This window comes from Schistocerca cancellata, chromosome 1, assembly GCF_023864275.1.
Source record: "Schistocerca cancellata isolate TAMUIC-IGC-003103 chromosome 1, iqSchCanc2.1, whole genome shotgun sequence".
NCBI classification, from domain to species: Eukaryota; Metazoa; Arthropoda; class Insecta; order Orthoptera; family Acrididae; genus Schistocerca; species Schistocerca cancellata.
This window is the reverse complement of record NC_064626.1, coordinates 52,750,622-52,771,864: the sequence shown is the minus strand read 5'-3', so window position 1 is coordinate 52,771,864 and position 21,243 is coordinate 52,750,622. Positions and strand designations below refer to the sequence as shown.

The window sequence follows — 21,243 nt, the reverse complement described above, 5'->3', positions numbered from 1 at the left end:
CTCTCCATTGAGAATAACATGCTGCGTCCTGTTATCTAGGAACTCCTCAATCCAATCACACAAATGGTCTGATAATCCATATGCTCTTACTTTGTTCATTAAACGACTGTGGGGAACTGTATCGAACGCCTTGCGGAAGTCAAGAAACACGGCATAGTCGTAGGTTGCAGAAAGTTCATTATTAACTGAAAAACGACGCATTGCTCCCCGAGAGGAAATCATCAGGTTATGTTAAAATATGAAAAATTTTCTGTCAAAAATCGTCCATCAAGAAGGCATGATGCCGCATAAAACGTATTAAAAAACCTACTTTATACAGGCGACGGCAGACATAGCAGCGCAGAGCATAACAGGACTTCGCACGAAAACTGAACAGCCGTAAACTACAACGGCTGCAGGGGTCCGTCCGTATTCACAGTGTGCATGCATATTCATATGTGCTGGCGAGGTGCTGTTCTGTTCTGCGCTGCTATGCCTGTCATCGCCTCCATGAGTCTGCTTTTCATGCCGTATCATGACTTCCTCGCGTATGAATTTTGGCAGATAATTTCTGAATCTCTTTAACATAACCTGATGATGCCCTATACGGGCGAAACGAGCCGTTCTTAAGTTAATAAAGAACATTCTGCAACCTACAATCATTTTTTAGCTAGCAGCCATAGAAGGCTGCTGTTCCACCACGCCACGATGGAATTGAATAATTTTTATTTACACTGACATTGTTTTTTAAAGTTAGTGCCCACTATAATCGCTTTCTGGATAACGCTTGTCCTTCCTCTTTCAGAATACTAACAGATAGGATTGACTGAGTACGTTGAGAAAATTCAAAGAAGGGCAGCACGTTTTATGTTATCGCGAAATAGGAGAGAGGGTGTTACTGAAGCGGTACAGCATTTGGGATGGACATCATTAAAACAAGGGCGTTGTTCTGTGTGGCGGAATCTCCTCATGAAATTTCAATCACCAACTTTCTCCTCCGAATGCGAAAATGTTTTGTTAATGCCGGCCTACATAGGGAGAAACGATCGCCATAAAAAATAAGTGAAGTCAGAGCTTGTACGGAAATATATAGGTGTTCGTTTTTTTCGCGCGCTGTACGGATTTTGAATAATAGAGAATTATTGTGAAGGTGGTTCCATGAACATTCTGCCAGGCACTCGAATGCGATTTACAGAGTATCCATGCACATCTAGAATTAGCTATCGTACTTTTAGCTGATAAAAAACTTAAAAATCGTTTCTTTTCAGAAAATGTGCAACAGTTTGTGGTAAATTCAAGTAGTTGTAATATTTCATATGTGCTTCAGTTTTGCTTCTTGCTTAAATCAGATTTTACAATTCTCCGAAGCACAAGTCCAGAAGACAATTTTCAGATTAAGTTAATGCAAGTATTTTTATAATAAAACAACAAACTGACACAATTACATCTTGAAATAGCAACTTCAAGTTGGTTTATTTTTCACCACTGGCCTGCAACATATACTACGTATTAAGAATTTCATCTACATCTACTTGTACATAGCTATTCCACAAGCCGCCGTGCGGCACGTGGTCTGGTCATTTCCTCTCCTGTTCCACTCGTAAACAGAGTGAAGCATTCTTATGAGCCCTAATTTCCCGTATCTTATCATCTTGGTTCGTACAAGCAATGTATGTTGGCGGTAGTAAAATTGTTCGTTAGCCAGCTTCAAGTGCATGTTCTCTGGATTTTCACATTATTGTTACTCGAAAAGAGCATCGCTTTCCCTCCATGAGTTCCCATTTGTGTTCCCGAAGCATCTCAGTAACACTTCTGTGTTATTTAAACTTACCGACAACGAATCTAGTAGCCCGCCTCTCAACTGTTTCGATTTCTTACTGTAATTTGACCTGGTACGGATCCAAAACACTCGAGCAGTACCTACTCAAAAACAGGTCGCACCAGAGTCCCACATGTGGTCTTCTTTACAGATGAATCACACTTTCCCAAAAATTCTCCCAATAAACCGAAATCGATCATTCACCTTCCTCATCACAGCTCTCCCATGATCGTTCCATTTCATATCACTATCCAACATTACACCCTGATGCACTACTGGCCATTAAAATTGCTACACCAAGAAGAAATGCAGATGATAAACGGGTATCCATTGGACAAATATATTATACTAGAACTGACATGTGATTACATTTTCACGCAGTTTGGGTGCATAGATCCTGAGAAATCAGTACCCAGAACAACCACCTCTGGCCGTAATACGGCCTCGATACGCCTGGGCATTGAGTCAAAGAGAGCTTGGATGGCGTGTACAGGTACAGCTGCCCATGCAGCTTCAATATGATACCACAGTTCATCAAGAGTAGTGACTGGCGTATTGTGACGAGCCAGTTACTCGGCCATCATTGACCAGACGTTTTCAATTGGTGAGAGATCTGGAGAATGTGCTGGCCAGGGCAGCAGTCGAACATTTTCTGTATCCAGAAAGGCCCGTACAGGACCTGCAACATGCGGTCGTGCATTATCCTGCTGAAAAGTAGGATTTCGCAGGCACTGAATGAAGGGTAGAGCCACGGGTCGTAACATATCTGAAATGTAATGTCCACTGTTCAAAGTGCTGTCAATGCGAACAAGAGGTGACTGAGACGTGTAACCAATGGCACCCCATACCATCACGCTGGGTGACACGCCAGTATGGCGATGACGAATACATGCTTCCAACGTGCGTTCACCGCGTAGTCGTCAAACTCAGATGCGACCATCTCGATGCTGTAAGCAGAACATGGATTCATTCGAAAAACCTGACGTTTTGCCATTCGTGCACCCAGGTTCGTCGTTGAGTACACCATCACAGGCGCTGCTGTCTGTGATTCAGCGTCAAGGGTAACCGCAGCCATGGCCTCCGAGCTGATAGTCCATGCTGCTGAAAACGACGTTGAACTGTTCGTGCAGAAGGTTGTTGTCTTTCAAACGTCCCCATCTGCTGAATCAGGGATCGAGACATGGCTGCACGATCCGTTACAGCCATGCGGATAAGATGCCTGTCATCTCGACTGCTAGTGATACGAGGCCTTTGGGATCCAGCACTGCGTTCCGTATTACCCACCTGTACCCACCGATTCCATATTCTGCTAACAGTCATTGGATCTCGAGCAACGCGAGCAGCAATGTCGCGATACGATAAACCGCAATCGCTGTAGGCTACAATCCTACCTTTATCAAAGTCAGAAACGTGATGGTACGCATTTCTCCTCCTTACACGAGGCATCACAACAACGGTTCACCAGGCAACGCCGGTCAACTGCTGTTTGTGTATTAGAAATCGGTGTGAAACTTTCCTCATGTCAGCACGTTGTAGGTGTCGCCACAGGCACCAGCCTTGTGTGAATGCTCTGAAAAGCTAATCATTTGCATATCACAGCATCTTCATCCTGTCGGTTAAATTTCGCGTCTGTAGGATGTCATTTTAAAGGCCAGTGGTGTATCTAAACGAGATGATTGTGTCATGCAGGGCACTACTAATGCCGTATCCGAGCATAATGGGTTCGTTTATCCTCCTCATCTGATTAACTTAGTTTTGTCCGCATTTAGAGATAGCTGCCGTTCAACATACTAACTAGAAATTTTGTCTAAGTCATCTTGTATCCTCCTACAGTCACGCAACTTTGACACCTTACCGTACACCACAGAATCATCAACATATAACCGCAGATTGCTGCCAACCCCGCCCGTCAGTTCATGTACGTATACAGAGAACTGAAGCGGTCCTGCCACATTTCCCTGGGGCGCTCATGAAGATACCCTTGCCTCTGACGAACGCTCGCCGTCGAGGATCACATACTGGGTTCTACACTGAAGAGCCAGAGATACTGGTACACCTGCCTAATATCGCGTAGGGTCCCGCGAGCACGCAGAAGTACCGCAACACAGCGTGGCATGGACTCGACCAGTGTCTGAAGTAGTGCTGAAGGGAAGTGACACCATGAATCAAGCAGGGCTGTCCACAAATCCTCACGAATACGAGGTAATGGAGATCTCTTTTGAACAGCATGTTGCAAGGCATGTTAATAATGTTCATGTCTGGGGAGTTTGGTGGCTAACGGAAGTGTTTAAGCTCAGAAGAATGTGCCCGGAACCCCTCTGTAGCAATTCTGGTCGTGTTGTGTGTCGCACTGTCCTGCTGGAGGTGCTCGAATCCATCGGTATGCACAATGGACATGTATGGATGCGGGTAATCAGACAGGATGCTTGCGTAAGTGTCACCAGTCAGAGTCGTATCTAGACGTATCAAGTGTCCCATATCACTCTAATTGCACACGATTAGATACAGGCTCCCAGGTAGATGCTATTTTTCTTGACTTCCGGAAGGCGTTCGATACAGTTCCGCACTGTCGCCTGATAAACAAAGTAAGAGCCTACGGAATATCAGACCAGCTGTGTGGCTGGATTGAAGAGTTTATAGCAAACAGGACACAGCATGTTGTTATCAATGGAGAGACGTCTACAGACATTAAAGTAACCTCTGGCGAGTCAAAGGGGAGTGTTATGGGACCATTGCTTTTCACAATATATATAAATGACCTAGTAGATAGTGTCGGAAGTTCCATGCGGCTTTTCGCGGATGATGCTGCAGTATGCAGAGAAGTTGCAGCATTAGAAAATTGTAGCGAAATGCAGGAAGATCTGCAGCGGATAGGCACTTGGTGCAGGGAGTGGCAACTGACCCTTAACATAGGCAAATGTAATGTATTGCGAATACACAGAAAGAAGGATCCTTTATTGTATGATTATATGATAGCGGAACAAACACTGGTAGCAGTTACTTCTGTAAAATATCTGGGAGTATGCGTGCGGAACGATCTGAAGTGGAATGATCATATAAAATTAATTGTTGGTAAGGCGGGTACCAGGTTGAGATTCATTGGGAGAGTCCTTAGGAAATGTAGTACATCAACAAAGGAGGTGGCTTACAAAACACTCGTTCGACCTATACTTGAGTATTGCTCATCAGTGTGGGATCCGTACCAGATCGGGTTGACGGAGGAGATAGAGAAGATCCAAAGAAGAGCGGCGCGTTTCGTCACAGGGTTATTTGGTAACCGTGATAGCGTTACGGAGATGTTTAATAAACTCAAGTGGCAGACTCTGCAAGAGAGGCGCTCTGCATCGCGGTGTAGTTTGCTCGCCAGGTTTCGAGAGGGTGCGTTTCTGGATGAGGTATCGAATATATTGCTTCCCCCTACTTATATCTCCCGAGGAGACCACGAATGTAAAATTAGAGAGATTAGAGCGCGCACGGAGGCTTTCAGACAGTCGTTCTTCCCGCGAACCATACGCGACTGGAACAGGGAAGGGAGGTAATGACAGTGGCACGTAAAGTGCCCTCCGCCACACACCGTTGGGTGGCTTGCGGAGTATAAATGTAGATGTAGATGTAGATGTAGATCCACACCATTACCGAGCCTCCACCAGCTTCTACAGTCCCCTACTGATATACAGGTTCCGTTGATTTATGAGGTTGTCTCCATACCCGGACACGACCAACCGCTCGATGCAATTTGAAACGAGGCTCGTGCGACCACACAACATGTTTCCAGTTATCAACAGACCAATGTCGGTGTTGCCGGACCCAGGCGAGAGTTAAAGCTTTTTGTCGTGCAGCCACCAAGGGTGTACGAGTGAACCTTCGGCTCCGGAAGCCCATATCGATGATTCCACGTTGAATGGTGCGGACGCTGACGCGTTTTGATGCCCCAGAATTTAAATCTGCAGCAATTCGTGGAAGGGTTGCACATACGTCACGTTTAAAGATTCTCTTCAATCGTCGTTGGTCCTGGTCTCGTTCTTGATCTTTTTCCGGCCGCAGCGTTATCGGATACTTGATGTTTTACGGGATTCCTGATATCCACGGTACACTCGTAAAATGGCCGTACGGGAAAATCCCCACTTGGTCGCTACCTCGGAGATGCTGCGTCCTATCGCTCGTGCGCCGACTATAGCACCACGTTGAAACCCACTTAAATCTTGATAACCTGCCAATGTAGCAGCAATAGCCGATCTTAACAACTACGCTAGGCACGTGTTTTCTTACATAGGCGTTGCCGACCCCAGCGCCGTATTCTGCCTATTTACATACCGATGTATTTGAAAACAGATGGCCATGCCAGTTTCTTTGGTCACTAACTTAAAAGTCTTCGAGCTACTCCCGTCTCTCAGAACCTTCTACAGGTGCTCGTATATTCGTTAACAGCCTGTAGTCTGGCACCCTGTCAAATACTTTCCGGAAGTCTAGAAGTATGGAAACCCCTTCAATCAGAGTTCGCAGTCTATCATGTTAGAAAATGCGAAGCTGAGTTTTAGATGCTTTCTAAAACGATGCCGACTCGTGGACATTAGCTTCTCGGTTACAAGAAAATTTATTATATTCGACTGAGACTACCAACCTACCGGGTTTAAGGATATCGGTCTGTAATTTTGTTGGTCCGTGGTTGGGAAGGGAGTAAGACAGGGTTGTAGCCTCTCCCCGATGTTATTCAATCTGTATATTGAGCAAGCAGTAAAGGAAACAAAAGAAAAATTCGAAGTAGGTCTTAAAATCCATGGAGAAGAAATAAAAACTTTGAGGTTCGCCAATGACATTGTAATTCTGTCAGAGACAGCAAAGGACTTGGAAGGGCAGTTGAATGGAATGGACAGTGTCCTGAAAGGAGGATATAAGATGAACATCAACAAAAGCAAAACGAGGATAATGGAATGTAGTCGAATTAAGTCGGGTGATGCTGAGGGAATTAGATTAGGAAATGAGACACTTAAAGTAGTAAAGGAGTTTTGCTATTTGGGGAGCAAAATAACTGATGATGGTCGGAGTAGAGAGGATATAAAATGTAGACTGGCAATGGCAAGGAAAGCGTTTCTGAAGAAGAGAAATTTGTTAACATCGAGTATAGATTTAAGTGTCAGGAAGTCATTACTGAAAGTATTTCTATGGAGTGTAGCCATGTATGGATGTGAAACATGGACGATAAATAGTTTGGACAAGAAGAGAATAGAAGCTTTCGAAATGTGGTGCTACAGAAGAATGTTGAAGATTAGATGGGTAGATCACATAACTAATGAGGAAGTATTGAATAGGATTGGGGAGAAGAGAAGTTTGTGGCACAACTTGACCAGAAGAAGGGATCGGTTGGTAGGACATGTTCTGAGGCATCAAGGGATCACCAATTTAGTATTGGAGGGCAGCGTGGAGGGTAAAAATTGTAGAGGGAGACCAAGAGATGAATACACTAAGCAGATTCAGAAGGATGTAGGTTGCAGTAGGTACTGGGAGATGAAGAAGCTTGCACAGGATAGAGTAGCATGGAGAGCTGCATCAAACCAGTCTCAGGACTGGAAACCACAACAACAACAACAACAACAGCTTGGGATGTAGCAGTGATAGAGAGATTCACGATTATTGCATGCGAGATAAGGTGCAAATGCCGTAGAGCACTCTTTATTAAACATAATGGGGTTTCGATCCGAACCTGGCGACTTACTTGCTTTCAAATCTTTCAGTTGTTTCTCTGTGCCAGAGATGCTCATAACTGTGTCGTCCACATGGGAGTCTGTCCGACGGTCAAATGACGGTATGTTTGTACGGTTTTACATAGTGATTTTACATAGGACCAGAATTTTCTCAGTCTCTTTGCCAAGTCCTTTGATAGGGCATGCCTGTGGTTGCTGTATGCTTCGTGCATAGATCTTTTCCTTAGACGCACGAATCTTTACTAACCTTTGCTTGTCGTCATTTGTGCGTTCTCTTTTGAACCGGGAGTGTAACGGCCTCTGCTTCCTCTGGTATCGGAAACTGACATACGGCCGGGAGAGTGGTGTGCTGACTACACGCCCCTCCATATGCGCGTCCAGTGACGCCTATAACCTGAGGATGGCACTGCGGTCGGTCAATACTGTTAGCGTCGTTCTTAAAATATAATTCTTGTCATTCTGATATACTCGTAAAGAGGCCTGTTCGGACGGAGTTTACCTTAATCAAACAGTGGTGGGTATTTTCCTTCCTTAATCTAAAGTGGCTCAAATGGCTCTGAGCACCATGGAACTTAACATCTGAGGTCATCAGTCCCCTAGAACTTACAATTACGAGGGCAGTTCAATAAGTAATGCAACACATTTTTTTTTCTCGGCCAATTTTGCTTGAAAAAACCGGAAATTTCTTGTGAAATATTTTCAAACATTCCCGCTTCGTCTCGTGTAGTTTCATTGACTTCCGACAGGTGGCAGCACTGTATGGAGCTGTTAAAATGGCGTCTGTAACGGATGTGCGTTGCAAACAACGGGCAGTGATCGACTTTCTTTTGGCGGAAAACCAGGGCATCTCAGATATTCATAGGCGCTTGCAGAATGTCTACGGTGATCTGGCAGTGGACAAAAGCACGGTGAGTCGTTGGGCAAAGCGTGTGTCATCATCGCCGCAAGGTCAAGCAAGACTGTCTGATCTCCCGCGTGCGGGCCGGCCGTGCACGGCTGTGACTCCTGCAATGGCGGAGCGTGCGAACACACTCGTTCGAGATGATCGACGGATCACCATCAAACAACTCAGTGCTCAACTTGACATCTCTGTTGGTAGTGCTGTCACAATTGTTCACCAGTTGGGATATTCAAAGGTTTGTTCCCGCTGGGTCCCTCGTTGTCTAACCGAACACCATGAAGAGCAGAGGAGAACCATCTGTGCGGAATTGCTTGCTCGTCATGTGGCTGAGAGTGACAATTTCTTGTCAAAGATTGTTACAGGCGATGAAACATGGGTTCATCACTTCGAACCTGAAACAAAACGGCAATCAATGGAGTGGCGCCACACCCACTCCCCTACCAAGAAAAAGTTAAAAGCCATACCCTCAGCCGGTAAAGTCATGGTTACAGTCCTCTGGGACGCTGAAGGGGTTATTCTGTTCGATGTCCTTCCCCATGGTCAAACGATCAACTCTGAAGTGTATTGTCCTACTCTTCAGAAATTGAAGAAACGACTTTAGCGTGTTCGTAGGCACAAAAATCTGAACGAACTTCTCCTTTTTCATGACAACGCAAGACCTCACACAAGTCTTCGCACCCGAGAGGAGCTCACAAAACTTCAGTGGACTGTTCTTCCTCATGCACCCTACAGCCCTGATCTCGCACCGTCGGATTTCCATATGTTTGGCCCAATGAAGGACGCAATCCGTGGGAGGCACTTGCGGATGATGAAGAAGTTATTGATGCAGTACGACGTTGGCTCCGACATCGACCAGTGGAATGGTACCGTGCAGGCATACAGGCCCTCATTTCAAGGTGGCGTAAGGCCGTAGCATTGAATGGAGATTACGTCGAAAAATAGTGTTGTGTAGCTAAAAGATTGGGGAATAACCTGGTGTATTTCAATGTTGAATAAAACAACCCCTGTTTCAGAAAAAAAATGTGTTGCATTACTTATTGAACTGCCCTCGTACTTAAACCCAACTAACCTAAGGACATCACACACATCCATGCCCGAGGCAGGATTCAAACCTGCGACTGTAGTGGTCGCGCGGTTCCAGACTGAAGTACCTAGAACCGCTCGGCCACTCCGCCTTAATCCACTTACAAGGCATAATTTAGGTAAACTTATAATATGCAAGTGAAACCAAACGTTGCTAAATATGAACGTGACTGATATAAGTCTCAAGAAGGACTGAGCAATTATTTTTACAGTGTAATACGTATTCATTGTTTATAATAATCACCAGCGGGGTCTCGAGTGGATGAAGGCACCATAATGCAGCATATGAGTGTCGGCTCGGTCGCTAGATGGTCCGTCACCACCCTGTCAGCGAGAAGACCACTCCGCTACCAGCAAAGCTGCACCTGGTACAAACGCAAAAAAATACACATGTTGCAACATATACGCAACAAACTCGATTTGAAATAGAGTCATTAGTCCCTCAGTGAATGGCCAGAATATAAGCCTGCACGATGTATTTTGAGAGCGGCGAAATTCGTAGTGAACCAGCTTCAAAACTGAAACGCTAGATAATCCTTCTTTGTAAACAACCCACAAACCAGAATACTCTATACATATTATAAACGTGTGTGTTCCACATCTTCTCTTAAACCACTGGAGCGTTTTCAACCTCACTTAGTACTCGTACGGTCTAAGGCGCTGTAGTCATGGACTGTACGGCTGGTCTCGGCGGAGGTTCGAGTCCTCCCTCGGCCATGGGTGTGTGTGTTTGTTCTGAGGATAATTTAGGTTAAGTAGTGTGTAATCTTAGGGACTGATGACCTTAGTAGTTAAGTCTCACAAGATTTCACACACATTTGAACATTTAGTACTCGAATCTCTTACTGTCAGCCAACAACAGCCGTGGGGGTAAGAACCACGTACATATCATAGTTCAGTAGATATGATGTCATGGACAACAAGATGCTTGAAAAACTTCCGCATTATGCACGACGTTTAAATGTATTACTTCTTTACTACTAAAAATATTTGCAAAAATTTTGCATTATCTAGGCCGCTATGTACTAAACATAGTTCAGGACATGCGTGAAAAACTGACGCAGGATGCATGGCGTTTAAATTTATTTCTTCTCTGCTACTGAATCAATTCCCTACATAGTTCTCTCTCAGCTTGCACATACGCCGCCGAACGTACCTGTACAAATGTAGCATTGTACGACACAGAGTTCTATAATGCGTCGTCATAAATACTGAACTACGTGAAAGAAATCGCATCATGCATGAAGTTAAAATACTTTTATTTTTTACTACTGACAAGACGCTCCTCTAGGCGAGTCAACATAAGGAAATGCGTGGCACCTGGCAATGCATTTGACAGCGTTAATTGCGAAGCAGAAACTGCTTTAGGCGAAAATAGTAGGCGCGTACAGGTCTATGAAGAGGCGTTTCCATAGAGACATTTACAAAATCACATTACAGACATGCGAAACAGCTGCATCCAGCATACGGAAACTGTCCGGGATCATGTTTTTTAATTTGGATACAGTGCCTATGAATTGACACATTATGCGTATTTCATTGTACGACTGGTTGATGATTTCAAAGATGTTTTCCCAATTAGACGGAAATGGAATTTTTTACATTCTGTACCACGAATGCACTTCCTTTGTTTTTAGTTTCTAATAGAAAATTGACAAAATGAATACTTGGGCAACGCAGGGTTTGTCAGCTAGTTGTCTGTAAACTCTCGGACTGCCTTATTGTGTGCAGTTTTCTTTTCATATGGTTCGCACTTTCCGAGAACTCTTGCACCAAATCTAAGTCTTCCCTTCGCCTCCCCTAATACTGATTTTACGTGTTCACCCCATTTCATAATCTTCGTATTACATCGAAGACTTGCAATGCGACGTGATCTAGATGTTCACCACTACAGATTTTCTCTCTACCACTACGGTTCTTTTTTCTTAAAAATATTATCAAGCCCTTATTCACATCCAAGGTGGAGATTTTGTCCTAGTCTCAGTGCATCTGTGATCCTATTCAAACTATCGCTTATGTATATAGAAAAAAATTACAGATCTCATAGCGGTTTCCGAACTTTCGTTGTTGTAGAGCATTCAGTGTCCAGTGTAACGGAATGGATGGTCTGTATAAGTCAAATGTTGATCACCCAATCATGTATTTGTAAAGATAGTCAATGTGATCAGATCTCAGTGAGTGGTTCACCTGTGGCCGTATTTAGAAAGATGTTTCTGAATGAAGCAAGATGTCTACCATAGTATGGTTTTTCTTGAGTCTGTGCTGTCTCTTCGACGGATTTTGCGCTCCGTGCTAAATTCACAAGTTCCACACCATAAAGACTATGATGAAAGAGATATTCTGCATAAGACGTAATGAGCTCGTTTTCGAAGAGAGCTTTCATCATGACCCAGTATTGGAACCATTTACGTTGATGTGGAATGGCTTCACACTTCAGGCTTAAAGCAACTTCGGTGACACGGCCGTGAATAAGTTGATAAATGGTGACGATGGGTTTATATCATTAGCGGAAAAATTACTGACTCACACTGCAATGCAGTCTAAATAAAGTAATGCGAAACCCAAGGCGCGGTTCATAGCTATTCGTATAGTAAGGGTTCTGCTCCACCACAGAATTAGCAGTAGGTCTCCTCCTCGTCCCCTTTAACAAATTAATCGATGGCGCAGCGTCAGCCAGTGTGTAGGTTGTTAGGACGTAGCCACTCGTCATTTTTTCCTGTCTACCCTTCGGAAACTTTCGACGCAATTTGCACGTATCATTTTGATTAATTACTATTTTCACACTGATAAATAATTAGCTAGAGTCTGTAGCTGGCAGCAGACGATACAGCAACAATAAATAAATGGTAATTTTTCTTCACAGGCAAGCACTCAAGTTCAAATGCAACTTATCCAGTGACTCGTCACACGTCTACGACGAAATTCTGCTTACCTTCAGCAACCCTTAAAGTAAATGCACTGCATGACAAAAAATTTGAGCATCCAGAAGGGGAGAAAGAAACGAAGTGAAACTTCGTGAGTGGATAGTGAATGTGAATTTATGTCAGTCATTACAAAATCGTTTCACATTTATAAATAAACTGGCAGTATCAGCCCTCTTATCAATATGACATTGCCCCCTCTCTGGCTTGGATGCATCCAGTGATTCGGTTGCGTAAGGGTGTCACAGGGACGCTGTAACTTAGCCGGACGCAGGTTGACCCGGAAATGAGCCGCTGACAATCAAAGAGATACAACTCAGCTTTTCCCACTTGTGAGAAATGAAAGGTTCTGCATTTCGTTTAATGTAAATGCATGCTTTACAATAATTAGTGATTCATTTGATAGTGCATATGAAATATCATAGTTATGTTTACTACAGACATTTTGGTTATTTGTACATTTAATTCCTTTTTATAGTCCCTAAACGTTTGAGTACAATTTTCCTTATCAGAAATTTACTCACAGTGAAAGATAAAGTGGTATAAACCAAGAGTTGTACCACTGTTCTTATAACCGTTTTGATTATGTTGAATGCCTGAGAAGGAACACAGTGTCTTTTAATTTCTATAATTGCATTTTATTTACAAAACACAAATATAATGGGATACAGTGAATTTTAGTCTATACTTATTGCTCCCATTATGCACTTTGCTCTCACAAATTGAGTTAAAATAACTGCATTATTGTTGTTAATTACTAGAATGCTATCTAGTGAGCCTGTCTAATAGTTCAGCAGTGCGTTCATCCACGGACTATAAATAAGCTATTGTTCCTAAATGTCAAAATTTATTAAAATGTAATTCTTGTCGTTCTGATATTTCAAGAAGCTTTATGATCGAGCATCTCTGTTTACTCTATTTCACCGTCCAGATCATCTTCCTCTGCCAAAGGGTCATTTTGTCCAGGTCCAGCTTCCTGAGCCGAACTTGCAGTTGTCAATTAGTTGAAGAAAGCGTGGTGCACCGGAGGGATGTATGGGAGAAGTGTCATCATGTCTTTACGCACAGCGTTGTTGAGAGGGATGAGTTTTATGGTTTGTGTATTTAATGTCAGACATCACTGCTTGATTAGTGTAGGCTTTAGCCTAGACATCATCATGGAGTACAGAAAACTTCTGCTTTAATAGCAACTGGATATTACAAATCTACAGAAGGAAAAAAATGCTTACACTTACTAGCTTCATTACAATGATTCCCTTTTGATTTTAGAGCCTAAATTAATACCCAAAACAACACAGAACAACAAGACCACGTGGCATTGCCACTTGACCTATATTACTATAACCGCGAAAGCACTTCATTCTGGCATGAGAGGAAGAATGCATTTGGAGTTCTCAAGTGGCACTTGTGGGAGTTATCCTTATACAACTTCTCCACACCAAATTTCCCATTGCGTAAGGTAAGTTGAACATCACTGCCCATAGGGTGTCAACATTTGGTGCCGTATTTTAGGTACGCGGGTAAATGGCCCATACCTCATGGAAGGTAATCTGACTACGTACAGCGACATTGTGGATAATGTTTTACCCATACTAATGGACGATATTCCACTTCATACGAGGCTGTATATGTGGTTTCAGCACGATGGATGCCCAGCGCTTTATTCACAACTCAAGACATTGTGAGTAAACCGAGTTGTATAACTCAAAAACAGAAATTATTTGACTTATGCCACGTTCGTTCTCATCAGCTGAAATGTTGTAACTGGACCTTGATATTTCGAATATTGTTACTGGGTTGTAGCTGATATTCGAGGTGTCGTATGGCCGAATGATCTGGGGATCGCGTAGTCCACGGGCCGGCCGGTGTGGCCGAACGGTTCTAGGCTCTTCAGTCTGGAACCGCGCAACTGCTACGGTCGCAGGTTCGAAGCCTGCCTCGGGCATGAATGTGTGTGACATCCTTAGGTTAGTTAGCTCTAAGTCTTTCTAAGTTGTAGGGGACTGATTACCTCAGATGTTAAGACCCATAGTGCTCAGAGCCATTTCAACCATTTGTTGTCCACGGGAATACCTCAACTTCACGCAGGTGGTTGACGGACACAGGAATATTGGCGCTGCCGCATGAGGGGCAACGCATGAGACCGCAGAATGCCCGTGACGTACGGTACTTCCGTCAAAGTATCCTGAATCACAATCTGCCATGCTCTGAATTCATAGCCGGTAGCTCCCAAAAGCATGAAACCAAGAGTAATATCGCACACTCTCCGAAATTTTGGAATAATGGAAGCTCGCAACAGGTTGCCGCCATACTAGCCGACGACGGTCATCCATGCAAGTAAGGGACAGCGATAAATTGCTGGGGGAACACATTACCACGCTATTCATCCGTAGTCAATGCTTCCCGATAACAGCACCATACAAATTATGCCATTTGTGATGTGGTGCTAACGGCAGCGTACTAATGGGGCACTAATTCCCTAGTACTGCTGTTACTGGTCCCACACCAGCTGTGCAGGATGACACAGTATGTAACAAGGGGTGTATCACTTGTTCTCGCATGGCGGGGACAGATTTGAAGGGGTTACGATCTACTTGGTGCATAGCCACCACCATCCTCATTTTTTTACAGACGCCGTCAGGTGCAATCTTAAAACCTACCTCACGCTCCGACGCCGTCAGGCATTTGGTCTCTGTTACTAAAATGTAAACTTTCACGGCCGGAAATATCATGTCCATTATAATTATCCGGGCTGTTATGCCGTGGTCGGTTGATGAATTCTGTGGTGTTTCCCAACGTTTCGTCTCCGACTGCGGGAGACATCTTCAAGGGGGTCCGTAGCTTGATGGAATGTCCAACACACACACTGGCTCGCTACTGACTGCCGCTAAATTCCGTGTCCGCGCGCCTCCGCGCCGCGGCGGGACGTCACGTGTTTTGCAAACGTCAGTGCAATTGTCCGCTATCCGTCGCCGTCGATCGCCGTTGCCATCATCCAGTAGTGGACGAGTAGTACACATCTTCTTTAACACCGGCATCCATATACCATTTAAATTGACGCCCTCCTCCTTTCGGTTGAAATTATTTGGGTGTTTAGCGATATCGATTGCCTCCCTGTAGAGCCTTTCGTAATATCCGCTCGTGGCCGCTAGTACTTGCGTCTCCTCGAAACAAATATTGTGGTTCCCTGGCTGGAAAGCATGCTCCGCAACAGCTGATCGTTCCGTTTCCCCTCTTCTACAATTTCCCTTGTGCATTTCCAAACGTTTAAAAACAGTTCTTTTAGTGGTACCCACATAAACATCACCACAGCTGCATGGGATCCTATACACTCCAGATTTTTCCAATGGTTAGCGAGCGTCCTTGGCAGGCCTAAGGTATTCCTGTATCTTCCTGGTGGGCTTGTAAATTACGGTAATATTCCGCTTCGTCAAGATCCTCCCTATTCTTTCCGTTACATTTTTAACAAACGGCAGGAAAACCTTACATTTTGCAGTAGCCTGTACGTCAGTATGATTTCTGCGTGGCTGCCTCAACGCACGTTTTATTTCGGCGGACGAATATCCGTTCTTGGTTAGTGCATTGTGGAGATGTTCCATCTCAGCGTCGAGCAACTCAGGTTCACAAATATTTCTAGCTCTGTCCGCTAACGTCTTGATAACACCCCACTTCTGTTGTGGGTGGTGGTTCGAATCCCGGTGCAAATAACGGTCCGTGTGCGTGGGTTTGCGGTACACTGAGTGGCTCAAACTACCATTTTCGTTTCTAAACACAAGCACGTTGAGGAAATGTAGTTTGCCGTCTACCTCCTCCTCCATTGTAAACTTAATTCTTGAGTTTATACTGTTCAGATGTTCGTGGAACTGGCTTAGTTCCTCCCTACCATGTCTCCACAACACAAAAGTGTCATCCACGTATCGGAACCATACATTTGGTTTCTTGCTGGCAGTGACTAAGGCCTGTTCTTCGAATTTCTCCATAAAGAAGTTTGCAATTACGGGACTTAGGGGGCTTCCCAAAGCCACACCATCTGTTTGCTCATAAAACTGTTCATTCCACTTGAAGTATGTGGTCGTCAAACAACACATAAACAGCTCTAAAATATCGGCAGGAAAAATTCTATCCAGCTGTTCCAATACATCATTAAGTGGAACCATGGTAAACAGCGATACCACATCGAAGATGACCAATATGTCCTCCGGTTGGACCACTATGCCATTCAATCTGCTGATGAAATGTGTCGAATTCTTTACATAAGTGTCCGAACGGCCCACATGTGGTTTTAACAGCGTAGTCAAAAACTTGGCTAACGAGTAGGTGGGCGAACCAATGGCACTTAGTATCGGTCTTAACGGAACATTTTCTTTACGACCACGGCATAACAGCCCGGATAATTATAATGGACATTTGGTCTCTGTCGCATCCGATTTCCGCAAAACTGTGGAAATGCACAATTCATCAGCTAGCCAGATGGGGAGCCACAAAGAGGCCGCGTTCGAACTACGTCAGGTGCTGATAACACTGTCTCACACGATAACATTGCATCGCTGTGTCCCTCATAGCAATCGCACATCTGACGCTATTCAAGCTCCTTATATACACTATCGGGCCTATAAGCAACGCTAAACACGAATAACACTACTGCACTTTGGTGGCCGTTCTACCTGTCACAGAGAACTGCAACTCTAAGACTTACACACACGTCGATCATGTGTACGTGCACAAAGTAACACTGACTTCTGGGCGTGTCACTATTTCTTGTCACACAGTGCAGTTCGAACCCCTAATGTGTTCACGACGCCATGGTAGGCCGAGAAAGAACAGATGTCGGCCTACAATACATGGCCATTGTATCCTGTCTGTTAATAACCTGTTTTCCGCGTCCTATACTACACTAGCAGTATGTGGACAAATTGAGAATCGGGGTCTGACGGGAGGCGTGGTAAGGTTGTCTGTGCAGTTGCTATTACTCCTGTGCAGTTGATATTACTACTGTGACTGGATGCCGCAGTGGTCAGCGCAACACCTCAGTAAGCATGAGATCCTAGTTAAGAACCCGAACCAGTACAAATTTTCATCCACGCGGGATCAGCCGAGCGGTCTGGGGCGCTGCAGTCATGGACTGTGCGGCTGGTCCAGGCGGAGATTCGAGTCCACCCTCGGGCATGGTTGTGTGTGTTTGTCCTTAGGATAATTTAGGTTAAGCAGTGTGTAAGCTTAGGGACTTATGACCTCAGCAGTTATGTCCCATAAGATTTCACACACATTTGAACAAATTTTCAGCTTTCCCCGTAGATTTAAACAAATGTCCACTGACAGCTATTCTCATCAATTGTGTCTTTGCAGTTCAACCGAGTTACATTGTAGGGTAGCATTGGCGTTACTCGTCTCTGCTAGTGAGGCGTTAAGTGTCAGTTGTACATCGCTCGGTATTAGGTTTTACTTCCACACTTTCTTTCACTTCCCTCTCTGTTCACACCGTCAGTGACGTTAAACATGATGAGATGTCTCATATGGAAGTGTCGGAAACGTGAGTAATATACAGAGGTGTACAAACTCTTTTTCTATCGTGTCTGCCCCTACCTTTGACGCTGCAGTTACAGCAGCTCACCCTGCCAACAAAGAAAAAATGATTCTCCCATTACTTTTTAGAAGATAGCAAATCTCCACTTCTCCGTTTCTTGAAATACAACGTTCACTACATAGTGCTCGCTTCGCATCAACGTCCGCAGCTTAGCCTGGCACTACACTGCCGCAACCTGCCGGCTGTCGCCACAGCCCCGGTCGACGCCTGCACGCGAGCAGCACACGTGCAGCGCTGTGCGCTCATGAGCCGCGTGCAACGTTTGCCCGCCCCTGCGCTAGAGTACACGTCTACTGCAGCACAATGGTTTAAGCAGGACAACTTGGTTTTCCGCTAGCCTGGCAAGCTTCAAGGGACCCCTCCAAGCTTGCACGTGACAACGGGTTGTGCTACCAATCCAATGTGACTAGCTGGGTATATGTTTACGTACGTAGTTGCTAAAAATTAAGTGGAATGATAAGGTAACGAATGAGGAGCTTCTCTGCAGTATCGGAGAAGGACAGGGTGATAGGACATCTGTTAAGACATAAGGGAATAACTTCCATGGTACCACAGGGAGCTGTAGAGAGCAAAAACTGTAGACAGAGGTTGGAATACATCCAGGAAATAATTGAGGACGTGGGATTCCAAGTACTTCTCTGAGGTGAAGAGATTGGGACAGGAGGAAGTTCCTGGCGGTCCACATCAAACCAACCAGAAGACTGATGACTCTAAAAAAAAAAGTTAGTTTCTCTGAAGTTCATTTATCATAATGGCGGGAGCAGAAAAATGAACAATCTACACATAGAGGAAAAAATTCGAATTGGTGAATGTATTCCAGTCAGGGAACAAAGTCCGGCATGGAAGCAGCTTCAAATAAATCGGTAGGTGACTCACGACGCAAATTATGAAAAATGTTACTAAACGTTCATTCGAGAACTTCGAAAATGTTATGACAAGTTTGTAAATTTCACCCACTGTGTGCTAAGTCTTGAGGCATTTTAAATGTAGTGCTAACGTTCACTGAAGTAGGAAAAAAAAAGGTCAGTGGGTATTAAAATCCACATTCTGATGGTATGCAATGTAATGCGGAGAAAGCATAGTATGGAAGAAAAGCTTCTTCTTTCAGACATATATTTAATAGACTACCATAATATAAATAACGAACTTCGCGTTTGCTAAAATGCATTTGGGGAATCTAGAACGAACTATTTTGGCCACTTAGAATAAAGTTACCAATTCAGAAATATACATCCTTGAAGAAGTAATTAAAACTGATCTCACTGTGGTCATATGTGGCTGAAACACATTAATGCTGCAGAAACTAGATTTCCAAAATCTTACTTTCGTTGCCGTTACAGTACAACACACATCATCGTATTCTTAGGTACAAAGGATTTCGACTTTCAGATACGGTTCTGCTTACTGCAGAAAACATGCATTAGAGGTGACCCGATTGTGTTTAGAACTGAAAATTGCCAGATCTAGTCGGAAGAGAGTGAAATTGCCGAGAAAATCTTTGATATCGAAATAAATAAATAAGCCAGAAATAAGCCAAGGTAATAGGATACATAATTAATCCGCCATGAAATATCTAATCCATGCAGTGGAGCTTGAGACCACCGACAGGCCCCGCCGTGGCAGGGCAACATAAGGCCACGTTTACAATACCGTAGTGAGAATCGCAGACAGCACAATGTACCCGATTGCCTTGGTGTCTTTTTTACATTTATGTGGTTTTGTGCCTGATGGGTCTCGTATCCAGCTACTTTTACACATTCTGATAATGCCCCAAGAGGATGAACCGCGTCACTGACACAAAATACGATGGCAGTTCAATAAGTAATGCAACACATTTTTTTTCTGAAACAGGGGTTGTTTTATTCAGCATTGAAATACACGAGGTTATTCCCCAGTCCTTTAAATACACAACACTATCTTTCAACGTAATCTCCATTCAATGCTACGGCCTTACGCCACCTTGAAATGAGGGCCTGTGTGCCTGCACGGTAGCATTCCACTGGTCGATGTCGGAGCTAACGTCGTACTGCATCAATAACTTCTTCATCATCCGCGTAGTGCCTCCCACGGATTGCGTCCTTCATTGGGCCAAACATATGGAAATCCGACGGAGCGAGATCGGGGCTGTAGGGTGCATGAGGAAGAACAGTCCACTGAAGTTTTATGAGCTCCTCTCGGTTGCGAAGACTTCTGTGAGGTCTTGCGTTGTCATGAAGAAGGAGAAGTTCGTTCAGATTTTTGTGCCTACGAACACGCTGAAGTCGTTTCTTCAGTTTCTGAAGAGTAGCACAATACACTTCAGAGTTGATCGTTTGACCATGGGGAAGGACATCGAACAGAATAATCCTTTCAGCGTCCCAGAAGACTGTAACCATGACTTTACTGGCTGAGGGTATGGCTTTAAACTTTTTCTTGGTAGGGGAGTGGGTGTGGCGCCACTCCATTGATTGCCGTTTTGTTTCAGGTTCGAAGTGATGAATCCATGTTTCATCGCCTGTAACAATCTTTGACAAGAAATTGTCACCCTCAGCCACATGACGAGCAAGCAATTCCGCACAGATGGTTCTCCTTTGCTCTTTATGGTGTTCGGTTAGACAACGAGGGACCCAGCAGGAACAAACCTTTGAATATCCCAACTGATGTACAATTGTGACAGCACTACCAACAGAGATGTCAAGTTGAGCACTGAGTTGTTTGATGGTGATCCGTCGATCATCTCGAACGAGTGTGTTCGCACGCTCCGCCATTGCAGGAGTCACAGTTGTGCACGGCCGGCCCGCACGCGGGAGATCGGACAGTCTTGCTTGACCTTGCGGCGATGATGACACACGCTTTGCCCAACGACTCACCGTGCTTTTGTCCACTGCCAGATCACCGTAGACATTCTGCAAGCGCCTATGAATATCTGAGATGCCCTGGTTTTCCGCCAAAAGGAACTCGATCACTGCCCCTTGTTTGCAACGCACATCCGTTACAGACGCCATTTTAACAGCTCCGTACAGCGCTGCCACCTGTCGGAAGTCAATGAAACTATACGAGACGTAGCGGGAATGTTTGAAAATATTCCACAAGAAATTTCCGGTTTTTTCAACCAAAATTGGCCGAGAAAAAAAATGTGTTGCATTACTTATTGAACTGCCCTCGTAATTTCGCAGCCGAGACTGTTTTTGTTTTGAAACTTTTCATCAACTTCTGAACCATGTTCGCAGCATTAAAGCGAAGGCGTACAGAAGAAGCTGCTTTTTAGCGTAGCA

The 21,243-nt window shown here is 44.4% G+C and overlaps 1 protein-coding gene across 1 annotated transcript in view; it reads left to right on the top strand.

Moving 5' to 3' along the window:
- Positions 1-21,243, top strand: part of LOC126095178 (irregular chiasm C-roughest protein-like) — a 520,543-nt gene that overhangs the window by 233,620 nt on the left and 265,680 nt on the right. The gene's annotated exons all lie outside the window — the stretch shown is intronic.